This window comes from Anastrepha obliqua, chromosome 5, assembly GCF_027943255.1.
Source record: "Anastrepha obliqua isolate idAnaObli1 chromosome 5, idAnaObli1_1.0, whole genome shotgun sequence".
NCBI classification, from domain to species: Eukaryota; Metazoa; Arthropoda; class Insecta; order Diptera; family Tephritidae; genus Anastrepha; species Anastrepha obliqua.
The window spans coordinates 95,158,578-95,185,861 of record NC_072896.1 but is presented as its reverse complement, the minus strand read 5'-3'; the positions used below and the strand labels follow the sequence as shown (position 1 = coordinate 95,185,861).

At 37.8% G+C, this 27,284-nt stretch overlaps 1 pseudogene; it reads right to left on the bottom strand.

Annotated features, from left to right (window-relative positions):
- Window positions 1–15,171: 15,171 nt before the first annotated feature.
- LOC129248890 (zinc finger BED domain-containing protein 4-like) overlaps window positions 15,172–27,284 on the bottom strand; it is a 30,601-nt pseudogene continuing 18,488 nt past the window's right edge.

Here is a 27,284-nt window from a genome sequence, read left to right as displayed (position 1 = left end):
TTAGCCGCATCATCAATGAACTTCACCAGATATATGATATTTAAACCCGCTGCGGATATGCGTAGCGAAAAAATGAGAGCCCAAATATCGAAATCTTTGCCAGACGAGAGCAGGCCAGCTGAAAAGAAGGTGTTGAGATGATTCCTCCTCGTCCTCAAGACAGCTTCTGCGGAACGGACTTGAGGCAGTCCCAATTGGACCAGCATTAAATTCTATAAAAATATATGCAGGTATATAAAGTTTGGTCCGTACCGAATTTAGCACTTCCTTACTTGTTTTATAAGAAATTCGTAGTAGAAGTACAAAGCCAAAGTTAACTCTTTCTCGGAATAAAAGATTTTCTCCATAATAGCTATGCACTGCGCAAGCATTTCAAATATAAAATTATTTAGAAAAAGTACGAATAATACTCAGCACTTACCTTCGCACACAATGAAGTCAGTACTGGCAGCAAAAAATTTAAGAATCAGCAACTTTGATGAGGGCGGCAGACATGCAACATTGAGTGTTCGCGCCGTGTACATAAATTCAATCAGACTTGAAATGGAGATGAGTGTATATTTTTATGCACATACATACATCCATACGAATGTACAAAAAAGACAAAAAAGTGTTATATATAACACGCCAAACGACTTACGCGACGTGAATAATTGATTTTGATTACCCAATATTTCACAGCTCGCAACCCAACTCTTGAAAAGTTATTCACTAGAGACTTATTTTATGTGTTTGTTTTGTATTTAATGTGTTTGTCTTCTTTTATTTGCTTGATGCGGCACGAAACGCGCTTTTCATGACTTATTTTAAGCTCTTATTTCACTTGAACACCGCACGTCTGCTAAAATTTATAAACAAACAAAAAACGACGCCGGCCGTGCGCAGCGAAAGTTTTAACAGCTGACTGGCTGACTGGCTAATAGAGTTATGCACTTGAACAATATATTGTGAGCGATTCAAGAAGGCAATAACGGTTGTTTAATTTGCTGCCAACTTCTTAATTGCCACTTTGACAGGCATGAAAATGTATCTTCAACACGATTATGTGCTTGAATGGCTACAGCCAACGCATGCAGCGGCGTACAACAAACACGAGTACACACACATACATATAGGCATATGTACATGCAACGATTGAAAAAGATAAATTTCAAAGCGTTTGTTGGCAAATAGCGCGAAATGTCAACTTTTTTTCAACACTTCATAAATCACACAAACAGCTGGCGCACGCAAATTGCACTATGAAAATAATAGCAGACAGATAATAATAAGTCACTCATCAAAGTTGTTGTTATTGTTATCATTATTATGATGGTTATTTAATATTATGCATCACTCTGTCACTGATAAGCAGAAATCTCTCATTACACAATAATAAAACCAACAAACAAACAAACACACACACACACGAATCACATGAAACGTGCACAATGTCGAAGCCAAGGAAGAAGAAGCTGAGCGAAAAAGTTTGAGAGCAACGCGACGCGCATCGAAATGCCAAAATCTACTAAATTTAAAAGTCCAAATAAAATTCCCATCAACAAGCTTCACTTCTCACACAAATGCTCGGTCCAACTACTAGCTACAGAACCAGCAGGCCATCACCGCACCACCGTTGCTGCTATCGAATCAGCAAATCAAATGGGCAAATGAGAGCTGCGATGCGTCGCGTGAAATGCCAACTGAGTTTTTTTTCGCGCGGAATGAGATGAGTGAATCGCGAAATATACATTTATGCATACAGACCTACATTCATGCACCCACATGTACATACATTTATTCAAACATTCATTCGCACAGCTGAATTTTATGTAAGTCAGTTGCGGGCGAATCCGAGCAAAGTGCCAAGTAAACAAAAGGAAATAAACAAATTGTATGAATAGGTAGGCACACAAGCAAACAAACATATAGCAGGAAATTGCTTCTCTCTGTTTTGTTGAATGTATATATGTATTTATGTCTGTATGTATGTACTTTTGGCACCATTTCGCACTCATTTGACCCACTCAAAGTGGTCTCTTATGTCCATATGTTTGTGCTCTCTCTTTGAATCACAGTCCAGCTCGCTCTGGGAATAGCGGCAAACTCACTCATTTACCGGAAAACGGAAATAGGAAGTGCCCAACTAACGATAAATTGCACGCATTCACTGATGTACAGTATTTTAAAATTACAATCGTGAGTTTACATTGGAGTAGAAAAAATTAAAACAAAATTTTAAGTATTAATATTTAATATATTTACGGCATAGCAGGCATTTTTTATTTTGATTTAATCATTCCATTTGGTTTTCTTATCACTTTCTTACTGAATAAAAAAAAGATTAATTTGGATTATGGAAATCTTTATTTTCAGCATTTATTGATCCATTGTTTGTATACTCCAGCTGTCTAATTCACAAGTGTCAAATATAACTGATGCACGCCGGCTTTTGCAAAAATTATAAATCTTCCGATAGGGTGGTTCATTTTGCGCCAGCTTGAAATTTTTTCAGCACAACCGAATAGAAATACAGAGAATTGTACGTTAGAAGCTAAGGCTATGAGAAATTGATTTTTATTAACATTGCATGCGTTACATAATTTCCATCTCGAAGAACTTTTCTTCTTCTAAATGTAAGTTTAAACTGTTTTTAAATGAATTGTTTAAATAAAATTTCATTGTCTAATACTACAACCTCTAATATGGCTTATTGCCCTTTCTCTATGAGGCTATAAAAGGAGGCTTCTTATGAACTTGAATTTTTTGGGACTTGGACTTTTTGTTCCATATCACCAATGAATTTAAAGTTGCACCAGCTGGGTGCGCGAATCTGCGTATTGGGGGAGCTCTACATTTGCAGGATATGTGCACTGGCTTTTCATCATCCAGTTCGCAAAAACTTAGACAGTTGTTTCCTCTAATCCTCGTTGATTGAAATGATAACGAAAATTAAAATGCCCCAAATAATATACAGTAAGAGTTCCTCTCCATCCAAGGAGCCTATTTGATCCTCTTCTGGAGGGCGGGATAAACTGTTGAACCTGTCACTATCCTAGATTACTCATCCAGTGTCGGATAAATTCTGTATATTCACAGTCTTCGAAAAGTTCTTTTAAGCGGGCTTTGGTAAGAACCCAGAAAAGGGTGCTGATTCGTAAAATTTTGCCGTTCCTTGTCGTCATAACCTTCATGTCGTAGTACCAAGCCCATCTAGTTAATTTTCTATGCTCCCAAGGTAGTGAAAGACAATGAAGCATTCTATCAGGTAAACGTCAGTCTATTAATTGATCGCTAATAAATTTTGCAAACTGAGCTCTTACTGGGATGTATGGGATTTAGCAATACAAGGCAACGGCCTTGACTGGGTTTAACATGGCAAACTCCAGGGACCTATCCTTGTCACTTGCTTTATCCCAGTCGACACACAGCCCCCTGGATTTGATCCTGTCTTTTCCTTGGCCATCCTGGATAGCTGCTGAGCACCCGCCGGGCAGTGAACGAATGTGTGAGACGAATGTCCCCCCAAGACATTAAATTTGGGTTGTGCGCTGGGTTTGGGACCCGCCACGGAAAACAAAACACAACCAGTGAAGACCGCAATAGCCTCGGATAATGAACCCCTCCACGTTGACGACCATCGCAAACGAAAACCGGACTACGATTTACGGATATGCACCTGGAATGTCCGAACCCTAAATAGGGAAGGTGCCTCTATCCAGTTGGCGGAAGCCCTCGAAAAAATTAAGGCTGATATCACCGCCATCCAGGAGATAAGATGGACAGGACAAGGCTGCTCTAAGCAAGCAGGCTGCGATATCTACTACAGCTGCCATGCGGAGCGGCGCGAATTAGGATGCGGATTTGTTGTAAGCGGGAGGCTTCGGTCCCACGTCTCTAGGTTCACACCTGTGAGCGATAGGCTAGCCACAATCCGTATCAAGGCACGGTTCTTCAACATAAGCCTGATTTGCGCGCACGCCCCAACGGAGGAAAAAGACGATGCCATCAAAGACAATTTCTATGCGAGACTCGAGCAAGTATATGACCGCTGCCCAGCCCACGACGTGAAGATCGTACTCGGGGACTTCAACGCAAAGGTTGGGCGAGAATCTGTCTTCAATCCCACCGTCGGTCAGTTCAGCCTCCACGAGACCTCATCGAACAATGGTCTAAGGTTGATCGACTTCGCTGCGGCGCGAAACATGGTAGTTAGTAGCACCAGATTCCAACACCTCAACATCCATAAGGTCACCTGGCTGTCCCCTGATCAAAGAACGTGCAACCAAATTGATCATGTTGTGATCGACGGAAGGCATGCTTCATGTGTGCAGGATGTGCGAACGTTCCGTGGAGTGAACATCGACTCTGACCACTATCTTGTCGCAGCCAAGATACGCATGCGGTTATGCAATGCGAAGAACGTGCGCCCCACTACGCAACGAAAGCTAGACGTCGCTAAGCTGCTATCACAACGGACTGCCGAAATTTATTCCGCTCACCTCTCGGAGTTGCTCCTCCACGATTCTCTACCTGCAGACGCAGGCGGACTTTGGGCACATATATCCCGCTCTATGCGAGCTGCCGCTGAAAAAACCATTGGGTTTCAACGCCCACCTAAACGAAACCAATGGTACGACGAAGAGTGTCGCGAAGCTACTGCAGCGAAGAATGCAGCTTACAAAAGATCTCTGCAGTCAGCTGCAACGCGGGCCGTGCGAGATAACTACAGGGAAAAGAGATCGGAAGAGAGGCGCCTCTTCAGACGCAAGAAACGAGAACAGGAGAAGCGTGAGCGTGAGATGCTAGAGGAGTACAGGGGCAGGAATGATGCTCGAAAATTCTACCAACAAGTCAAGCGTCTGACACAAGGTTTCAAGACCGGAGCATCAGCCTGCAAAGATAAAAACGGAAATCTGGTTATGGATACACAGTCCACACTGAGCATATGGAGGGAACACTTCTGCAATTTACTTGCTGGCGATGACGCACACAATTCCGACCCAGTAGAAGATGACCCGATACCGCCAATCGACGATAATTTGGACGTTCCACCACCTAGTCATGCCGAAGTCAGAGTTGCCATTCAGCGACTCAAGAATAACAAAGCGGCTGGCGCTGACGGCTTGCCCGCTGAATTGTTCAAGACTGGCGGCGATGTGCTGATAGGGAGCATGCATCAGCTCATCTGCAAAATATGGCTAGCAGAAAGCATGCCCGACGATTGGAATCTCAGTGTCCTTTGTCCTGTACTGAAGAAGGGTGACCCGACGATCTGCACCAACTACCGGGGCATCAAGTCTTCTAACCATCGCCTACAAGGTCCTGTCTAGCGTCCTATGTGGAAGACTTAAGCCGTTTGCCAACACACTGATCGGGCCTTATCAGTGCGGCTTCAGAAGTGGTAAGTCCACCATCGACCAGATTTTCACATTACGCCAAATCCTGGAAAAGACCCATGAAAAGCAAGTCGACACCCATCATCTCTTTGTCGACTATAAAGCTGCGTTCGATAGCCCGATAAGGGATTGCCTGTACGCCACCATGTCTGAGTTCGGTATACCAGCGAAGCTCATACGGCTTTGCAGAATGACGTTGAGCAACACAACCAGCTCCGTCAAGGTAGGAAATAACCTCTCCGAGCCATTCAGTACCGTTCGAGGTTTCAGACAAGGCGATCCACTGTCATGCAACCTCTTCAACTTCGTGATGGAAGGGGTGCTCCGAAAAGCAGGTGTGCATCGTAATGGCACTATTTTTTACAAATGTGTCCAGCTCCTTGCGTACGCCGATGACATTGACATTATCGGCCGCTGTAAGCGAGATGTCACGGCTGCGTTTTCTGCTATCGAGAAGGAATCATCACGAGTGGGTCTGGCAGTGAACGAGGGTAAAACGAAGTATATGTTGTCTACAACGCGGAACACACGGCGTGTAGGAACGCACGTCATTGCGGACAACTATACTTTCGAAGTTGTGCCAGAGTTTGTTTATCTTGGCACCGCCGTTAACAGCAACAACGATATCAGCCTGGAGATCAAACGGAGAATCACTCTTGCTAATAGGTGTTACTATGGGCTAAGTAAGCAATTGAGTAGTCGAGCCCTCTCTCGCATGACCAAACTAACACTTTACAAGACGCTCATCATACCCGTGTTGCTTTATGGCGCAGAGGCATGGGTAGTGTCACAAAGCGATGCAGCCGCTCTTGGGGTGTTCGAGAGAAAAGTTCTTCGTAAGATCTTCGGTCCTGTGCGCGTTGGCGAAGACTACCGTTCAAGAATGAACCACGAGCTGTATGAGCTCTACGCCGACATTGACGTAGTTCAACGCATCGCCATCCAACGCCTGCGTTGGCTAGGGCATGTCGTGCGTATGGATGAAGAAGCTCCAGCAAGGAAGGTGTTTGAGGGCGAAGTCCAAGGGAGCCGACGAAGAGGAAGACCATTGCTCCGGTGGAAAGACCAAGTGGAGGAAACCCTATGCTCGCTTGGTATACAGAATTGGAGAAGGCGCGCGCGGAGCAGAGGCGCCTGGAGAGAGCTAGTGAGGTCGGCCGTAACTCGGTAACGGGTTGTTATGGCCACCTAAGTAAGTAAGTAAGAGCTCTTACTTTGAAAGAGAAACTCCTGCACACAAAATTGGTTTAGAGCTTTACTATACTCATGCATGCAACGCTCTCTTCTTCTTCTTCTTAGCTTCACAATCCGTGGTGGACCATAGCTTCATCAACAATTTTTCTCCTCTTTATTCTATCCATGGCTACATCTCTCCAGTTGTGTACGTTCATTTTCTTAAGATCTGATTCGACGTCATCTAACCATCGCTTTCGTGGGCGTCCTCTTTTTCTTCTGAAAGCAGTATTTTATTTGTTTTCTATTTGTACTGTCAAATGGTGGTTTGAAGTCAACAAAGAGGCAAAATATATCAATTTTATATTCGTAAAACTTTTCGAATATCTGGTGGACAGTAAAACCTTAATCAATCGTTGAGCGGTTGTTTTAAAACCACATTGGTAATCGTCTAGGATGTCTTCAGCACAAATATTCAGTCTTTCAAATAGAATGTTAGTAAATACTTTATAACCTGTATTAAGTAAAGATATTCCTCTGTAATTTTGGTATTCAGTTTTATGTCCTTTTTTGTGTATACATAGGCACTACAAGGTGGCGCAAAAGTAACCTTCCGATCCTTTTTGGCTGTAATTTAAAAAAAAAAATGAAAAACTTTGATTCTTCTTGTGGATTATTTTTATTTGGTCTTTTAATTTTTTTTACATCAAGTCGAGAATATGATGTCATGTGAATGGCCGCCGCCACAGTTGATTGCCATTTGAGCCCTTTTTATGGCATTTTCCATCACTTTGGCCAAAACTTCCGGCGATAGGGCCTCACATTCTTGACGGATATTGTCTTTAAGAGCTGCAAGAGTATGAGGCTTGTTGACATAAACCCGCGACTTCAAAAAGCCCCACAAAAAGAAGTCTGGAGCGGTCAAATCAGGCGATCTTGCTGGCCAGTGCAAATCGCCAAAACGGGAGAATTGGACGCGCGGGAAATGCATCCTTCAGCATATCGGTTGTGGCACGTGCAGTGTGTGCCGTTGCACCATCCTGTTGGAACCACATGTTTTCCAATCCCAATTCATCAAATTGCGGCAAAAATAACTCGTTGATCATTGCTCTGTAGCGCTCACCATTCACAGTAACCGTTTGGCCCGCGATGTCTTCGAAGAAAAAAGGCCCGATGACTCCGCCAGTGAAAACAGCACACCATACAGTGACTTTGAGCAGGTGTAATGGCTCTTCGTGGGTTACACGCGGATTTTCAGTGCGCCAGAAGCGTAAATTTTGCTTATTTACGTACCCGCTAAGATGGAAATGGGTCTCATCACTCATGATTAGTTTTGATGAAAAATCATCTTCCTCTTGGTGGTGATTAAGGATGGCTTGAGCGTATATTAGACGCGATTGGCGGTCAGCAGCTAACAGCTGATTCACGGTCTGGACTTTGTACGGAAACATCTTCAAATCTTGTACCAAAATTCGCTGTAAAGACCGTCGACTGATACCTATTTGCGTGGCACGTCGTCTGATCGATGTCGACGGCGCTTCCATGACATCCTCGGCTACAGCAGCAATATTCTCTGCATAACGGCTACTCCGGCGTCTGCCACGCCTGGCAGCATCTCGTGTTGTGCCAGTCTCTTCAAGGCGAGAGGCTAAACGTCGCAGTGTTTTACCAGTAGGCGTTGTACGGCGAGGAAATCTGTGACGAAATTCACGTTGTGCCAAAGTCACCGACCGATTACACAGGTCTGCAAAAAAAGTATAAGTCAAAAAAGTATAGTGTCATTTCCGAAGTAATTTTTTGCGTAGAATCCGAATCCGGGGTTTAAATTGCTCTATCACGTCAGGACTTTGAGATATCCTAACCTGAAAGTGCAAAAAACGCTGTTTTTGCCCATTTTTGAGGTTATGTAGCTACGAAGATTTTGCTCTTTATAAAAAAGTAGACGTGGTATTTTAAATTATAAGTCTTCCTCTTTTAAATGCCGTTGAGTTTGCTCAAATATCTTAATTTTTCACTGAGATATCGCATTTTGAAGTTTTTTTTATTTTTTTTTGTGCGACTATGTAATCGACCGTATCACGTCTCATGTTATCTCAATGGATTTTCGAATATCGAAAAATTCACAAACATGGAAACTTCAAAATGCGATATCACAGTGAAAAATAAAGATATTTAAGCAAACTCAACGGTATTTAAAAGAGGAAGACTTATACTTTAAAATACTCTGTTTACTTTTTTATGAAGAGCCAAATCTGCGTAGCTACATAACCTCAAAAATGGGCAAAAACAGCGTTTATATATATCTCAGCGAGGATATATCTCAAAATCCTGACGTGATAGAGCAATTTAAACCCCGGATTCGGATTCTACGCAAAAAATTACTTCGAAAATGACCCTACACTTTCCTAGAACAAAACGTTGTTGACCTGTGTTATTGATCAAATAAATAGTCAGCAATATTCCGCGTTCTGGAGCAGTGTAGCGTAACATTGTTTATTAACGTGTATTTCGCATGTGTTTACTATACAAATGCCGAAACAGAACTGACATAAGGAGCCAATCGCAAAATTTATAGCATTTTCTGATAGGAGGATTACTTTAGCGCCACCTGTTATTATGCTTGATGCCCATCCAGTGGGTATTTCATTTAAATGTCATATTTGGTTTACTAAGATGAATATTGTTTATGTAGTTCATGTCCACCATATTTCATCTTCACCACAGCTTTTATGGTTTTTAAGTTTTCTTATAGCCAATAGTACTTCGTCAAAGCTAGGTTCTTCAACATAGATTTCGGCCGTATGTACTACTTGTTCCTCCTTACTTGTATTATCGTAGTTTTCTTTGTTAAGTAGTTCGTTGAAATATTCTTTCCATCTATTTATTACTTGTTGTTTTTGGAACCATCTTGTTTATGGAACCATCCTTTGCTTTGCATATATTTGTTCGAGGTTGAAATGTTTTAGTCTGTTTTTTGATGTTCTGATACATAGCTGTGACATTTTTGTTTCTAAAATCGCTTTCAATTTGTTCAATTTGCCGCTTCATGTATGTTTTTTTCTTTTTTCGCATTATTTTCTTAGCTTCTTTTCTTTTATTTTCATAATATAATCTATTTGTACGCGTGTTTCTTTCCATATATTTTATTCTAGCTTCCTTTTTCGTATAATTAGCTGCTCTGCATTCCTCATCATACCATTCGTTCATTACTGATCCTTCTCTCCAATAGTATTCTTTGCGGTTTTTATGATTGCAGCTTTCAGTTTATTCCATTGATCTTCAATATCTAATTCAGTTGAGTCATTATTTGTGCTATTTTCATTTAATAAAATGTTTTCAATCGTATCTTTGTACTTTGCTTTCATATCTTCATTATTTATAAGTTCATCTGTATTCCACTTTAATTTTTTATAGCCTTTGTTGTCATTTACTATTGAAATTCGTTGTCGTAACTTAGCTACCACGAAATAGTGATCTCTTTGGTAACGAGACGAAATTATTTACACTTGATATGTAATGTAAGTGTAAGAGGCTTCGAGAAACGATTATAAATATACATAGAAATTTCTTTCTTCCTGTATAGAAGTTTCTAGAAAGGCCAACAAAAACAAAACCAATGTGTTTTTGAGACCGCTGTACAAATTGTTAACCTATGTGTCGTGAATAGTAGGAATCTTTCCGAAAGTAAAAAAAATGAGTACCGCAGCAAGGAAAATCGTCATGTTTTGAAAAAAGAGTTTGTATGTTTATACTGAACCGAACTATGTAAGTTTTTGAGGTAGTACTACACTGCAATGCTGATTTAGATAAGCTCGCCCACGGCATAAGTTTTTTATTTTTTACCAACGTCTCCGTCAATATTACAACTACTCAAAACTACTTATTATTAGGCGAATGCCACGCGTATAAATAATAATAAAATCATAAAAACAAACTGTTCGAAATTCGAAAACGAGGATGATAAGTGTTAAAAACAATTAAGACCTTAAAAACCAAAAACAAAATATTAACACAAAAAATTTGAAAACTGAAAATGTTGAAAAAAAACTTAGAAAAGATACTAATTTTGTTAGAGTTAATTTTAATTCCAGCTCTTCACGCTTTTCCTTTACATGCACCTTCGAAGGCAATTTAGCATCAAGATATTTGATTCGTTGACGTTTAAGCTATTTTTTTTTTCAGGCCGAATACAATGTATACCGATGTTGAATTGTATACAGGGTTTGATTGAAAAGTAATGAGCCTTATTTTTTTTAAGCAGTTTTATTAAACCTTCGGCTGTCACAGTTTTTTGGATCGCCTCGATGGAGTCGAAACGCCTCCCCTTCAGCTTTCTTTTCAGGCGCGGGAACAAGAAGAAGTCCGGAGGGGACAGGTCTGGGCTGTAGGAAGGATGGGGAAGCACCGGAACCCCCATCTTGGCCAATGCAGAGGTGCAGAGGAAGGCGGTGTGCCCAGGCGCATTGTCGTGATGAAGGGTCCAATTGTTGACGAGGTCGGGCCAAACCCGGGCGACGCGGTTTTTCAGCCGAAGGGGCACTTCTTTGTAAAATGCCGTGTTTACAGTGCTTCCTGGAGGCACAAACTCCATGTGGACGATGCCTCGAGAGTCGAAAAAGATGATCAGCATGGTTGATCGCTGCATTTTCGCCATTGCAAAATCCTAACACACTTTTAAAACAGCTTTCATGCGCGGAGCGATGTTGACTGCACCGCTGTTGCCAACGAATTGAGACCGGTTTCTAGTGGAAGGGGAAGGTCCAACGATCATTTTCCCCCACCAGCCGAATCGGTTGATCGCTTGGCAGACGCTCCGCGCGGGAAAGCTCATTACTTTTCAATTTCATTCAAAAAGCATTGCTAGAAAAGATAGAGGTCGGTATGAAGACACAATGATGGCATCACTTTCAATCCAGTTTAACGCGATATCAATATCTGCATATCACTCATCGGCAGAGAAGGTTTTACGAAGATTCTCTGCAAATAAATTTATTTTTTGCTCATTAGTTTTCGCCCTTTGGATATCGTTCATTTTGATGGCTGCTATGCGTTTCATCGGACGATTGAATTACTTTGCTGCCTTCCATAAGGAGTAGTCACTAAATTTATTAGATGTGAGGGCTCCTTCAAATAACAACTCAAATAACAGTTCAGAGACGCCAATTGTCCTAAATCTTGCAAGTCAGCGTACAATTTGAATTCAGGAACTATTTTTTTTAAGAGCCAACACATTGAGATGGCACCTTGAAGACATGCCATACAAAATAAAATTAAAGTTAGATTAAACATCGAAGAAACTTTGAATTTAAAAATAGGTCAATCATCAATGTGAAGTCAAGCGAGCCTAATTCATCTAATTTATTACCAACTCAAATCTAATGTAAAATAAAGACACAATTATGATATCATATAACTTTCCTTTCACAGAGCATCCTTTTGTAAAGCGACACTCACATGGATAGCACACGCATAAGCCCACCAATTAAAAATTAGTCAAACTTACATACACACACACACACAGAGATGAACTCATCTTTTTTAACCACATCTTGCCAACTGCAAAAAGTCCCTTTTGTTAAATCTATCTTATGGAACAGCTTGCGTCTGGGCTACTACTCCATTGTTTTTCAGATATTGGCTTAGTGCAGCAACAACACGAATACGTGCGTACAAACAAATCCGTGTGCACATGTGTGTGAGTGTACATTTGCATGAATAGCCGTCCGAACATACTACAATGGCTATTAGGCCATTCGCCTGTTCTAGTGCCAGCATAAAAACCATCCTTGGGCGTTAAATTTTAAGTGAATGTTAAAACAAAACACAAAAGCAAACAAAAATGTGTGTCAATGGTATAAGTAAATAGCCACTAGACGCATGCAGAATCAAATCGAGGTACATTGGGCTCGAATTATAGAATTTCGGCGTAAAATTTGTTTTTTATATCTGCCACTTTATGGAACTTTTTTCTTAGAGGTTAGGTTTTCAAGTTGGCACTACTTTTTTCGTAGATGGTCTTTTTGACAGCTGCCACTTGATTTATGCTCAGTTTGGTTTGCTATTTCATAATGAATAGACTTACACCTGAACAACGTTTGCAAATCGTGCAAATTCTTACGAAAATAATGGTTCGGTTCGCGCGACGCATTCGCGCGCTGCGTCCAATATTCGGTCGACATAATCGTCCATCAGAGTCACTAATTCGATTAACCATGGATCGGTTTCGCACCACGTTTGCTCTAGTGGCTAATACGCATCCTCAGAGACGTCGTACAGTGCGCACCGAAGACGCTATTGCTGCTGTGGAGCAGAGTATCGAAGAAGACCCGAATGAGTCCATCCGCCATCGCGCGCAGCAATTGGAGATGTGCCCATCCACTTTATGGAAGATTTTGCGGAAGGATCTTGGTTTGCAAAATCCAACTCGTGCAAGAATTGAAGCCGAACGACCATCAAGCGCGTCGCACGTTCGGTGAATGGGCCCAAAACGAGATGGCCACCGATCCCGATTTTCACAAGAAAATTTTGTTCAGCGATGAAGCTCACTTTTGGTTGAATGGGTATGTCAATAAGCAAAATTGTCGCATTTGGAGTGAACATAATCCACAAGCCATTGCCGAGACGCCGTTACATCCTCAAAAAGTCACTGTTTGGTGTGCTCTATGGACAGAGGGAATCATTGATCCATATTTCTTTAAAAATGAAGCCGGCCATAATGTTACAGTCAATGGAGTGCGCTATAGAGACATGATTAATGACTTTTTCGTGCCTGAATTGGACGATGTTGATGTGGACGACCTTTGGTTCCAACAAGACGGCGCTACATGCCATACAGCCAACGCAACAATCGATTTATTGAAGGAAACTTTTGCTGAGCGCATTATCTCGCGCCGTGGACCTGTGGCGTGGCCTCCAAGATCGTGCGATATAACACCGCTGGACTATTTCTTGTGGGGCTATGTGAAGTCCCTTGTCTACGCAGATAAGCCCGAGACGATTGACGTCTTGGAAGAGAATATTCGGCGCGTTATTGCTGACATACGGCCCCAATTGCTGCAAAAAGTGGTCGAAAATTGGGCCTCTCGGCTGGAATTTATTCGAGCCAGCCGCGGCGACCACTTGCCCGAAATCATTTTTAAAACATAATGGCAAACCCTTATCTTTATAATAAAGCTAAATTCTTGGCCATAACATTAAATTATATACGTTTTATTTCATCTTGAAAACCTAACCTCTAAAAAAAACACCCTTTACTTATATAAGGTGGCGCAAAATGAAGCATTCATTTTTGATTTTGAATAATTTTTTCATAAAATAAAAAAAGTTATTTAAAGTTATATGAATCTTTATTTGGCCATTAATGCGCTTCACTACTTGTCTATTTGTATAGCCCAGCTGTTTGGTTCACAAGCGTGGAAGCCATCGTGAGCAATAAGCTCAGTTGTATTCGTCTGCTGCTCGTCTTGCTTCATTTTATCAATGCGACAGATGTGGTTGCGGCCGCGTTGCAAAGTTAATATTGCGATAATTCGTGTTGCAAAACTTGTACCGCCCTCCATTTTTCATTCGACTCGAGCATTTGTGTAACTTGGTTATTGGGCATTAGAAACACACCAGTTGTTCTAGGTCATCGCGTTCCTTAACAAACTTGCTGCAATAAAAAGCCACATGATCGACCGTCTCCTCTTCGTCCAAGTATTCTGGAAAATAAGGACTACCAGCCAAGTCTGTGCGATGCAAACATTTTTGGAAACATCCATGTCCACTTAATAACTGCGTTAGGAAGAAATCAACGTCTCCGTGTTTTCGACAGATCCACTCGTTAATCCGTTTGATCAACCTATGCGCCCACCGGCCTTTTGATGACTGGTTCCATTTTGATTCCCAGTTAGCTATCGAGATAGAACGTTCTGCTTGTTTCAGTTCTTCTCTGCCGGCTTCGTGCCTTGCGAGCAGTACAACCACTTCTGTAAGTTTGCCCGGATGCACGCATTATGCTAGGTATGATGCAGATTGCATTGTCCGACACCGTTCTAAAGGCACAACGCACTTGTTGCACTGACCTGCAGTGCTTCTTTCAAATGGCACTTTTTTGCTCCAGCACAGATTGCAGAGGCGTACAGCATTATGGAGTCTGTCACAGTGGAAAGAATTTTTCTCCGAGAGCCTATGTTCGGTAGCATTCCCATAAGTGCGTTCCTAACTTTTGTCGCCTACACACTAACAGCTGTAAGATATTGCCTGAATGTTAGTCTGGCATTAATGTACATGCCAAGATATTTTATAGACCTCTGCGATTCTATATCGTGGCCACCAACTGATATTGATATTTTCTTTCTGCTTGCTTCTGCTGATCAGCAGCGGTTCTGTTTTTTTTGGACAGCTATTTTCCAGGCTGGCGTTATTCGGCCACCTTTGCCGCCTCATACGCATAGATGCCAGATTCGTCACCTATTACTATGTTACAGACGCGCTTTGAGCCACCGTGACTGAATTTCTCCAACATTTCTTTACACCAATCAACGCTCGGCACGAATCCATCATCAAATTATGCGGTATCCAACGAAAACAAATCTTCTTGACGCCCAAATGTTCATAAAATATTTGATGTCTACTGGTCCTAATAATACTCAAGAAAGCGATATGTCGCATGACGATCTTGCGCTTTCAATTGACACGCAAAATCGATTGTTTCTGGCACAACAACCATTTTTGGACGGTCTTCACGAAATTCATCCTGCAAGGATCGAGGTTCACTTTGGAACCTATTTTAGTAACATTTCACAGTGATGAAGTATGGTACTTCAAGGCCAAAGGTCGAAGTAAGTCAGTCAATGCACTCCTGTCGCGATATGCACGTCGTAAATCGTAATAAATCATTGCACGAAAATGTTCACGAGTTGGTTCCATCTTTGGGGCGAGTGAAGGTGTTTATAAGTTTATGCTAAAAAATACCAAACTTCTGGATAAAAATATCAAATTACAGGCTCAACACGCGTCAAGCTGGAAAAACACAAAATATATAAGTCAACGTGCTGAAACTACTCTAGCTGGTTTTTTCCACTCCTCAAAAGCACCAAATTTGTGAAATACAGGGGTGTTAATATGCGACGGACCCATCTGGCAACCCTGTATCTTTTGACAGAGACGTCAAATCGCTTAAGGACATACCGCGTTGGAAGCGTCAGTCCAAGCAGATTTTTGCCATGGAACAGTACATGCCACGCGAGCGCTCCCAAATTGTTGAAATTTATATTCAACAAAAGAAGTCAATTGTGAAAACTCAACGTGCGTATAAAAAATGAAATAATGTGAAAAGTGCGCCTTAAACGTTTGTACGAAAGGTTTTCGACTGGTGATGCGTCCAAGGCGGTCGGATGAGAATATTGCTCTTGTGCGGGCCAGTTTTGAGACGTCGCCAAGGACATCCCAAAATCGCCGTTCTCAGCAGTTGGGCATTGCTCGGACCACTTTACTACAACGAATTATCCGCATTGATTTGCATTTATTCCCGTATAAGATTCAATTGACACAAAGATTGTTGCCTGCGGAGAAGCCTCGTCGATTGGAATGGGCCCAAAGAGTCATCGAACAACACATGGGTCCGTCGAATATGGGCAACCCTGTATTATAAATAAATAAATATATTTTCACAATTTATGCCAAAAATGTCCCGTTTTGAACCAGAGTGCAATAGAAATTTTTCATCCTCACTCGAGACAAATTCAATGGATATTTGAAGCATTGTGAGGCAGCGTAACTGCTTGTTTCCTATCAAGAACGCATGCGTTTACAAAAGCAGGTATGTATGAATATTTATAATGCATATAAATATGTATGTGCTGCAAAAATGTTACAAAGTACTATTCACAGACCTACTTACGTACAAATGTATATCTGTCATACACTCATTTGCTTGCGTGCGACTTTATAAGCATACATACATACATACACACACTTTGTAATACGAATCCACGCATACACTTACATACATATGTTCATATGTCCTTATAAATAAGCATTCAAGGCATTAATGCGTAAAAAGGTTCATTTTCTTGAGCAAAAAAGCGACTTAACGCACGCTGTGACGCTTTTCCCGCAGCTTTGAGAGCTTACTTTGCTAAGACCGTGGAAAGCTGTTTGAGTACCGCACATTTTTTTTTTCTTTGTGTTTGCAGAGAATGCCAAAGTATTAGAAGGCACGTGCATATGTATGTATGTATGCAGATATTTGTGGTGTTGATCAAAATTAAGCATCCTTGAAGCACCACTTGATGTATTGCGGGTACTTGTTGTTTTGGTGTGGCGGTGGTATGGGCTTTTCGGAGTAAATTCTTGCAGTGACGTCATGCGAATTAATGGCTCGCATTACAAGCAAGTTGTTGTGATCCAATTTTTAGTGACAGCAAAGTTGAGATGTGTTGGGTAGTCACTGGAAATGACATTTGTGTCCCTTAGTATGACCCTAAGACTTGTAAAAAAAAGCAGTAGAGGGGTAGAAATTTGTGAATAGAAAAGTGTGGGGAATGACCAACAAAAGCGAGTACTGCCGCAACTTAAGACACTGTTGACCTTTTTCTTTCGTTATGCGCTGCATCATTCACGTGAGCATTTTTAATAAAATATTACTCGTAACTTAACCTTCTATTTTTTTTCACTAGTTAAAGTTTTTATTTACACCTTTTTTTGCAAGTACGTATTTTTGCATTTAGATATAATAAATTTAAAATTAATTGTTTAATTAATTTATTCAAATATAACAGATAATGCTTGCATTTCATTCACAGAAAGAAAATTTTTATCAGAAATAGGCTCCTATAGAAAATAAGTGCTAAGGAAAAGACATATATCGAAAAACTATCTTGGACTTTGAAAAACTATATAAACTAAAAATAAGTGGTAAGAACACGAGAGATATAGGAAATTTATAATAAGAAATAGGAAATTCATAAAAATTAGTTAGTGAATAAATAAATAGTCGAAACTTCTCCTTTTACGCTGATGGGTATGTACGTATATATATTTAACTTAGTTTTTTCAAAGGTGAATTTTTATCTTTTTTAGTTCCATTTCTGTAATTATTGATTTTCTTTTAGACTTTAGTTTAATGACAATTTGGTCTAGAAGACGGCCTCCAAAAAAAGGTGAGGTGGAAATTTTTTTATCTGATTTGGATGATGATGATAATTGATTTTGATGACGATGATAATGCCCCAGACTTGTCAATATATGGGATTCACTTTCTTTAAGATTCGGCCTTTTCTTTTCGCAAGTTTCGAAAAGATGAGGCAACTGGTTCAAATGAACATATGTATGTCGGCAATGCGGGAAGAGAGCTGGCTTAAATTACATGTGTTGGTAAGGCAGTGCGGCCAATGAGCTATAGCCATACTCGCTAGCGGCGAATCTTACTCGATAATTTGTTGTTGCTTTCGCATGCAAATTTTTCGTCAAGTTAATCAAGCATAGAGATAGCGAGCGGGGAAATGATGAATAGAAGAAGCCTATTGTACATGGTGGAAAGATTTTTAGAGTTGTACTACCTAGCAGACCGTTATTCGGCTCTGAGCGAATTTTGTGTTTCACAAAGCTGAAGTTAAATTTTGTGAAACGCAAAATGAATGACGTAGAACCCAAAGTTCTCCTAGAAAAATTTAAATAAAATATTATTAGAAGAAAAACGTTGTGGACTTTTTATTTAAGAATTGGAATTCATTTGAATATTTTAATAACCCTGTATATAATTAAAATCTCCTGCCTTAAAGGTATATAATGGTAATTAATAGCAGACACAGTGATAGCTTGCCACAATATTAGTGCCACTTTCCATATTTTGACAATTTTCTGCTGCTTCCAAAATGCAGACGGTTTTTATTAAAAAATGTTTCGGACGTTTGTCATTGACTGGCATCAAGATCAGGTCGGTCTGCGCCGCGGAAGCCAGCAGTATATAAACCACGGAGCTCACTTGTGAGCTAACCAAACAGATCTGGTCCAGAAAGAATAAACACACTTCAACAATCTAGATTAGTCTTCCATTAGTACAGTGGTTGGTATCACCACTGGGCACTACCTAATGGTAAAATTTGTAAAACATATGGAATTTGTATTTAAGAATTTCCATCGCAGTGGAGAAGGTGAAAAATATTAAGCACTTCCTCTAACATGGTCCCAAACATCTCAGAACAAGACATCGCCGTTTAAACCCTTACTTTTTTGAATGTTTAGCAGCCATCCACAACATTTTATCGTTTATCCGAGAGACGAAGGAATTTCACCGCGTTGGGAATTAGAGGAGGAAATTCAACCCAAGCTAATCGTTCACAATGAACCTACAGGCCTAAGTGACTCCACTCTACACCCTTACGGAGAGTTACCACCACCCGTAAAACACGCCTAAAGTAAACACTCTCGTCTATTACGCTATTGCTATTTACCTAAACAAGGTTAAACTTGTTTGGCATTCAGCAAATCATATGGAAAACTATCATTTATTTACACCATTAGTAAAAAAAAAATAAAACTACACTTTATTGAGCAATTCACGGTGAAAAAGAAAATGCCTTCTCATCAATAAATATCATAGCTCCCATACACTGAGTCAGTGACCTCGCCTAGTTAACGAGAAACATTCGACATCTGGCGCTCTCCTACTTGAGTGAGCATACATAAATATGTATGTATATGCGCATATGTATATTATATAAATTCACGCATTTGTATTTGCATATGCCTTCTTCCTGTGTGCATGGTAATGAACCATTTCTCTGTTGAGAATAGGACGATGATAGAAAAAGTAGGAAATGAAAGGGGGTGTTTCGAGTTTAATTTTGTCTTGAAAAAGGTAAATCGATAATGTTGCCTCTTAGTGTTGTTGACTTATTAACGTCTGATGAACAATCGAAATTGAACATATCTTTCATGAATTTGATAAATGTGTCGTCATTTTTCACGTTTGAGTAAATGTAACTTGATCAATTCCATTGCGATTCCATTTACTTCCTTCTTTTTTAAAATTTTCTTTTGAAAATTGCAACATTACATCAGTATTTTCTTATGACGTTGTCACGTTAAACTGACGTCAGTAAACCGATTTTACAGACAACCTCTTTTTCTTGAAACGCACATAATTAGAAAATGTTTAGAAAAAAACTAAAATTAAAATATTTATTTCGTTCCTTTCATTTTTGGTCTAAGAAAATTAAAAAAAAAACATGAATGTATAACAATTAGGTTTTTAAATATTTCATAAATTTTTTAACTAATTTATAGTTGATATTTAGTAAAATAATTAATAATATCGATCTGTGAACATTTCCCATTAAATTTACGAAAAAGTGAATTTTTCCACGGGAATTTAAGAATAATTTTCAAAGCGGTGGCGATGGATAAATTTCAGGTACCAAAGTGAACTAGACTACCAAATTTTTCAGCACTCAAACACGTGTGACATAATTTCATAGCTTCATTTATATTTATTTTCTCAAGTTATAAAATTGAAAAGCAAGTTTTTACGCTTCATATGAAACATTTTGTTTTTGCTCTATTGTTTAACTTCAGCATTTTCCGGAGAGACAAAAAACAAACTCTTAAGCGCAGAAGACAATTCTTCTTCTCCTCTGCTCACTATCTCTCTGCTCGGCTCACTTGACGAACAATTTGCAAGTGAATGCAACAACAAAGTTATCGGGCAAGACTCACCGTCTACTCTGATTTACTTACAGAAATGAGAGGTACTGCCTTCAGAAGAGAAGACCTTATGTTAAATAGCTTGAGATTGCTATCGTTTAGCGGATAGCCACTTCTTCTACAATATTTTACACTAAATAAACATAATTTTAAAATTTTTAATAAAAAAATAAAAAAAACTTCCAATTATCGTAGACCAGTTTCGAATATATAAGTATATGCATATTTCTTGATCCCCTATCTTTTACGAATTATAAATTTTTGTATCTACAAAAAAAAATATTAAAAATCAATTTTGGATTGTTAATTAATCGCTTGAGTTATATTTCTTTGATCAAATTTACTGTCTACTTTGTTATTTGATCAGTTATATGTATAAATTATTTTTTGAGATTTATTTTTTATCGATAATAAAACTTATTTCTTGAGCTTTATTTCCTCCCTCAGGGATAAATATTAGTTTTTAAGTTAAATTTTTTTTTCAGCAGATCGAAAAACTCAAAACGTCTAACTTAGCTAACCTCACCTTAGCCCAAAAAATAATGATTCGTTTCAATCAAAAAAGTTATAATTTACAAAATAACTACTATTTGAGCGAAAAATACAGCCCAATATCTTATTATACATATTAAAAACATATTAACTAAAATAAAATAAAAAAGGTGTACAATGTCTTGGCCTTAAAACATCAAGAAGAAGCCTAATTCATATTTCTCTTTGCTTTTGTTTTCGGCATAACTAGCTTTTTTGCTCACAACTGTCGTCACCAATGCCAGCATAATTGGCTATGAAACGCCTATGACTTACGTACATACATTACTATCGGCTTAGTGAAGTAAGTAATTGAAGCGAACGGTAAAAAGCTCAATAGGTAGTTGAACCAGTGGCATTGACAGTACTTTTTAAACAAATAGAATTTCGTGTAACGGGTCTACTGGTTTAGTCAATAGCATCAAGATGCGATGTAAAAAGTGTAACAACTTTAATTGATCTTTATATGTCCATAAGCGCGCCCGATACTCCAGTAAGAGTTAAAAGAAGGAGAAAGAAGGAGAAGAAGAAATATATACATATGTATATGTATGTATGTATAAAGGGTGGCTGGAAATAGTTGCGACTAATGATGATTTGAGTGAAAGAGAAAGCAACACGCATCTTAAGAAGAAGACTTCCAGCAATGTTTCGAAGAGTCATTGATCGAAAAGTGAGAACATTGAAGGGACTGAGAAGGGGTGTGTATTGAAGAGGATACTAAGTAAAGAGAAATGTATGAAATCAAAAACAAATATTTTACAGAGCCAAATTCACTATTTAATAGCCACATAACCATATATATATGTACATACAAACATATAAATAGGTAGGGTAACTTATTTACAAATTCAAAGAACGTATGTATGTAGGTATGTCCATATGGAGGTAAGTATTAATAAATTTTGCTAAAATTACAGGATAATGAATAATCATATTAAAGCTACACACATACACATTGTCAGCCATTAAGATATGAAATACATCTTTAATATGCATAAGTAAGTCCATATTATACATACATACATGGCAAATATTTGCATGACATCCGTTGCGTAATTCAAAAACAATTAATTTGAAATCATCATAATTGAAAGCAAAACCATAACTGATAATTACAAGCCACTCAAGCGCATGTACATACATACATACGTATCATACAAGCATACCTACGGGCGCATTTAAGACAGAATTTTAACGCATTTGTGTTAACTTCCATTCACAAATATGCAGTCACCTCGAAATACGATAAACGCATATTCCACAAACAACAGGCCTCTTATTTATTTAACACTTCCTCACTTTGTTTATTCGTCTTCATACCCAACCAAATATTCGAATCAATTTACTGCAGTCGCTACTTTGCGGTTGAAAATATGAGAAGACACAAAAGAATTTCTGCTTTACCGTTGATATTCGCAATATTTTGCAAATGCATGTGCGTGGGTATATGTATATAAATACGTACAAGGTGGCGCAGAATTAACCATTCAATTTTTCATTTAATAAAAGAATTATTTTATGTGTTCAAAATCTTTATTTTGACCTTCATTGCTTGTCTATTTGTATACTACACCCTATTTAGTTACCAAACAACAAATTGACGTACGACGGCATATGCAAAACTTATAAATCTTCCGATAGAGTGATTAATTATGTCCCACCTTGTATATTACCATGTATACAAAGTGCACTAAATCCAGACATAATACTCTTGCATTACTATAAATATGTGTGTATGTATGTGCGTTTGCATCTGCAAGTATGCAATAATCTAAATATTTATTTGCGGCAACTTAATTCTTCATTAGGGCTTTTGTGTAATTCAAACAATGTCGGGTTGTGCATACAGATGCATGATAGCGTAATGATAGAAATGTCAACCCAACAAACAAATATTGCGGAAATCCGAATGAACGGTAGAAGTTTTTGTTACAACAATCACATGCCGGAGTTCGTATAACTTCGGAACTCCATTTTATGATGAACTTTGAGCACGTAAATTGTACGAATTCGAGTACAATTTCGTACCGATTTCCAAATACAAATTTTTACTAAATTTCTGTGTTGGTTAGATCAGAAGTATTTCATCCTATGCTCATATGTGTATGTACATACATACGGATGTAGTTTCCCCTCTTAGGAACGGCAACTATTAAACCGCATTCATACGGTATTATAAAGTACTTTGTTGCTTCAACTCGTAACTCGTGTAAAAGGGGAAGAAAAGAGAACGGCACCGATTTACTTGCAATCACTCGTACTGGATGTAAACTAAAAACTACAACAATTACAAGCAACGAAGTTGCCGTTCATACACGACGGCGAACACGAAAACATAATTCGCAAAGTTGAAGCAACAACAATTTTCCTGTAGCAACACCGTCTTATAAATCATTTATAGTTATTTAAACAGCTATGAAATCCCCTTTCAACCATAGCAAACATTTTTGTTTATTGGGATATGATGACAAAACCAAAAATAGCAAACAACAAATAGTGAAACAACGGCAATAAAAACAAGTGATCAGAATAATGCAATGCAATGACGTGACAATTCAATTACTCTCCAGCTCAGATATAAAATATAAATTGGTAATAAGGTATGAAGTATGCTTACACGTAAGTATGTATGTAAGTATGTTGGTATACACTTGTGCGTGTACGTTACGGAATAAGCTCAAGCACAGAAAGAAGTACGAAAAATAAAATATCCAATGACATAAAACTAAAAATATTTCACAAATCATACCTCGACCTACAAGCATACACATATACACTTATGTTTATACATACATACATATTTTTATATAATTACATATACATACATACATATAAAAATATATGAATTTATTGATATATTAACAAAGCTCCTTTAATGCTTTTATGTGGCATTAAATTTTCTTTGAATTTATGATTCAAACTGTGAAGTGACGTAGCGCATATGGAATTAGATTTGAATATCATTCATGCACAGAAATCTATCAAATATTATATATGTATGTATAGGGACCTAATCTTTCCAACGCAGAAGAGGCCTTCCTCTTCCTCTGCTAACACCAGCTGGTACCGCATGGAATACTTTCAAAACTGGAGCGTTTGTTTCCACTCGGAAGTCATGACCTAGCCAACCAGCCGGTGGACCTTTATTCAGAAATGTCTATGACACCGTAAAGCTCATACAGCTCATTGTTCCACCAACGGGTTTAATAACACCCCAAGGGATATTGTCATCTATCAAGCTTCTGAGCCATACGTTAGGGTGGATTAAATTAAATTAAATTAAACAAGAACAAATACAAAAAAACTAAAATAATTTCAAAAAAATCAGAAACAGAAAAGAAATAATAAAACATAAAATGAAAGTAAAATACAACAAGTAAAAAATAACGAAAAATAAATAATATAAAATAAAAGTAAAATAAAACAAAAATACAAATAAATTCAATTGAACAGAGAAAAAATTTGACAAAAAATAAAAAAAAATTAATATATATAAATTAAAAGTAAAATAAAGCAAATACAATAAATAAATATAACACAAATAATTTAAAGTGAATAAGAAAAATAATTAGATAAAATAAAATAAAAATATACAATTAAAAAAATAAAATAAGACTAAGTAAAGAAAAAATAGCGGCAGGTTAATTCTGGTAGCGGCAGGCTAATCACCTACCCTTCCAGAAAAAGCAAAATAGATTAACGAAACCAATTCTAGACAAACAAAAAAAAACAAAAAATAAAACTGAATTAAATAAAAATCCCTGCTTGGCACTCAATCTGAATTGTTTTTGGTGAGACTATTTAAAGTAATGAATCATTTGGTGTATGGTAATGAAACACCACCTACAGTGGTGTAAACATATTTAAGGACACAGCACTTTGATCGGCTGGGACTATTTTTTTTTTTTTTTGCATTTAAGATTTATTATTGTTTTTTAAAGGTCTAGCGCATTACAAAAAACAAACACCATATAAACTCTCTTTTCAAACTTTGTAAAAAATTTAGAAAAATTCGGCGAGTTTGCAGAACCAGTTATCAAAATTTTCAAAGAAATTCTGAATATGCAGTTTTATAGCTCTTTCAATTTTAATATAGCCAGTTTCAAATCTCAATTGGTTTTTTTCTTCTTTTTTGTTGAAGGTGTTTTGAAGGTTTGAAAGAAATTTTTTGTGTATTCAGAATTTCTTTGAAAATTTTGATTAAAATTTAAATCCCAGAACATATATATGTATATACATATTTACATATATTTATATTTTTATGTAATTCCAATGAGTTTCAAAGTTTCTTGAAGTACAGGCGTATCATTCACCCTATAACAAATAAATCACCGTCGATGCCTTGTGTTAGGTAGGCAAATTCAATCAAGATTGGACTTACTACTGCCGCAGAATAACCAAATAAAAGACTATCATGCATTGAGGCCGACGCAAAGAAAAATGGCGAATGGTAATCGAGTAGCAGCGCGAGATAAGAGATAAAGAGTAAGGGGCAATTCGGAGCAGTTGAATCATGCAAAGGTAATTTACGCTTCAACGTGAGACTCACTGATAATTTAAAAATGTGTCCTCAACTTTCACGTCCACGTCCACTCGCGACCAGAACTCGTCATGAAATTATGTATTGTTAGCGATATATAATCAGTCAACTGCTTACAAAAGCACATAACGGAAATTATTCAATAAATTTCCCACAGGGTGTCACTCCTAACAACTCGCCGCCACTACTCTTTTTGCGTTTATTGTATTACTGTTATCGCCCAATTAATTAATTAATGCATTGTTGAGACACATAAATACCCTTATGCTTGGATACACACACTCATATCCATATACACGTATGTATACATTCAAAATTAGCATTTATCAGCACGCAAAAGCAAATTTTTCGACCGATATTCACATGTGTGCCAAACCAGATTGGCCGCTTGAGTTAGATTTTTAAATTAAAAAGCTATAAGTTATTCATTATGAACAGATAAACCTGTGCGTATATTTGTTAATAATAGATATTGGTACTATAATGTGCAAAAGTATGCAGTAAATCATTGTACGAAATCCGAAATTCAGTAGTGGGATAATCAAATTCACTAAAGCTTATTTTGATATATTTAATGACTTCGTGAACGAATTGCAGATGTGTTGCCAATTCAAATAAATTTTATTCAATATACACATATGTATATTATTTATTCAAAATAAAATTTAATCCACTTTTTTTTTTGAAAGCATCCATAAATACGCAAATAATTTCAGCTACTTTGAAATATTGATTCGAAAGTCATAATTCGTGATCAGAAGTCTAAATATTCACATACATAAATATACTTTGTGTTTATTTATATGCAAATTAGTTAAGAAATTTTCGAGAAGTAGCCACAGTGTTAACCCATCATTGCTTACTGGATATCTAGCGATAGCGTCTGAGATGCGATAACCAAAGACTTCGCTTAGATAGACCATAAGTTTCAACTACTTTTGCAAGCATTTGAGGTCTTATGCCAATACGAAAGATGTCAAGGTGATAATACATACGTAATTGTTAATTTGTTCTATTGGTTCAATTAACTTAAATATATACACATATTATATATATTTATATATAATTCGCGCTTACACCATTTTTGGGTGCTTGGTCACGCTCCTCCTCCCATTTGTGGTGTGCGTCTTGATGTTGTTCCACAAATGGAGGAACCTTTAGTTTTAAGCCGATTCCGAACGTTTTTTGTGAGGCCCTTTTCATGACAGAAATACACTCGGAGGTTTGTCATTGCCTGAGGGGCGACCGCTTTTAGAAAGAACTTTTTCTATCATCTGGTGTTTCATTACTTTGAATAGTCTCACTAAAAATAATCCATTAACACATTAAGTGCCAAGCAGGGTTTTTTAATTAATTTAGTTTTTTATTGTTTATTTAGTTTTATTTTATTTAACTGATTTTAGTTTAATATAATAGCTTTCTTTATTGTATATTTAATTTTATTTTGTCTAATTCTTTTTCTTGTTCAATTTAATTGAATTGCATTTTATTTCATACGAGAAAGAAACGGCTGGCGCGCTTTGTTAATCTCGGCCAAAATCGCGTAAGCGGTTATCGCGCCAATTAAGAAGAAGAAGAAGTTGAACAATTTGTAGACGTTGTTGCGGTGTGAGTCTTTCCATGATGAAATGCCAAACGCTGTTCAACAAATCCACGATGACAGTTTGCCACAACTCGCGCGCGATCTGTAAAAAAACGCAAATGAAAAAAACTCCACCCGTTATTTTATGGAAGAAATAAAAAAAAAAAAAAAAATGTTCATTCGAATCATTTGAAATTTCTGTATATAGTACAATAACGAAAAATTCAAAAAAAGTTGTACACATAAAATGAATGTCGATTCGAAACTTACTTTAATCTAAGAATCGAGCAAGTTTTGTTTTGTACAACATTTTGATTTTTTCTTTTTTTTATATGAAGAAAATATTTAAAAGAAATTTTTTTTTGCTAAAAACCTTCCCCTAGTGGAT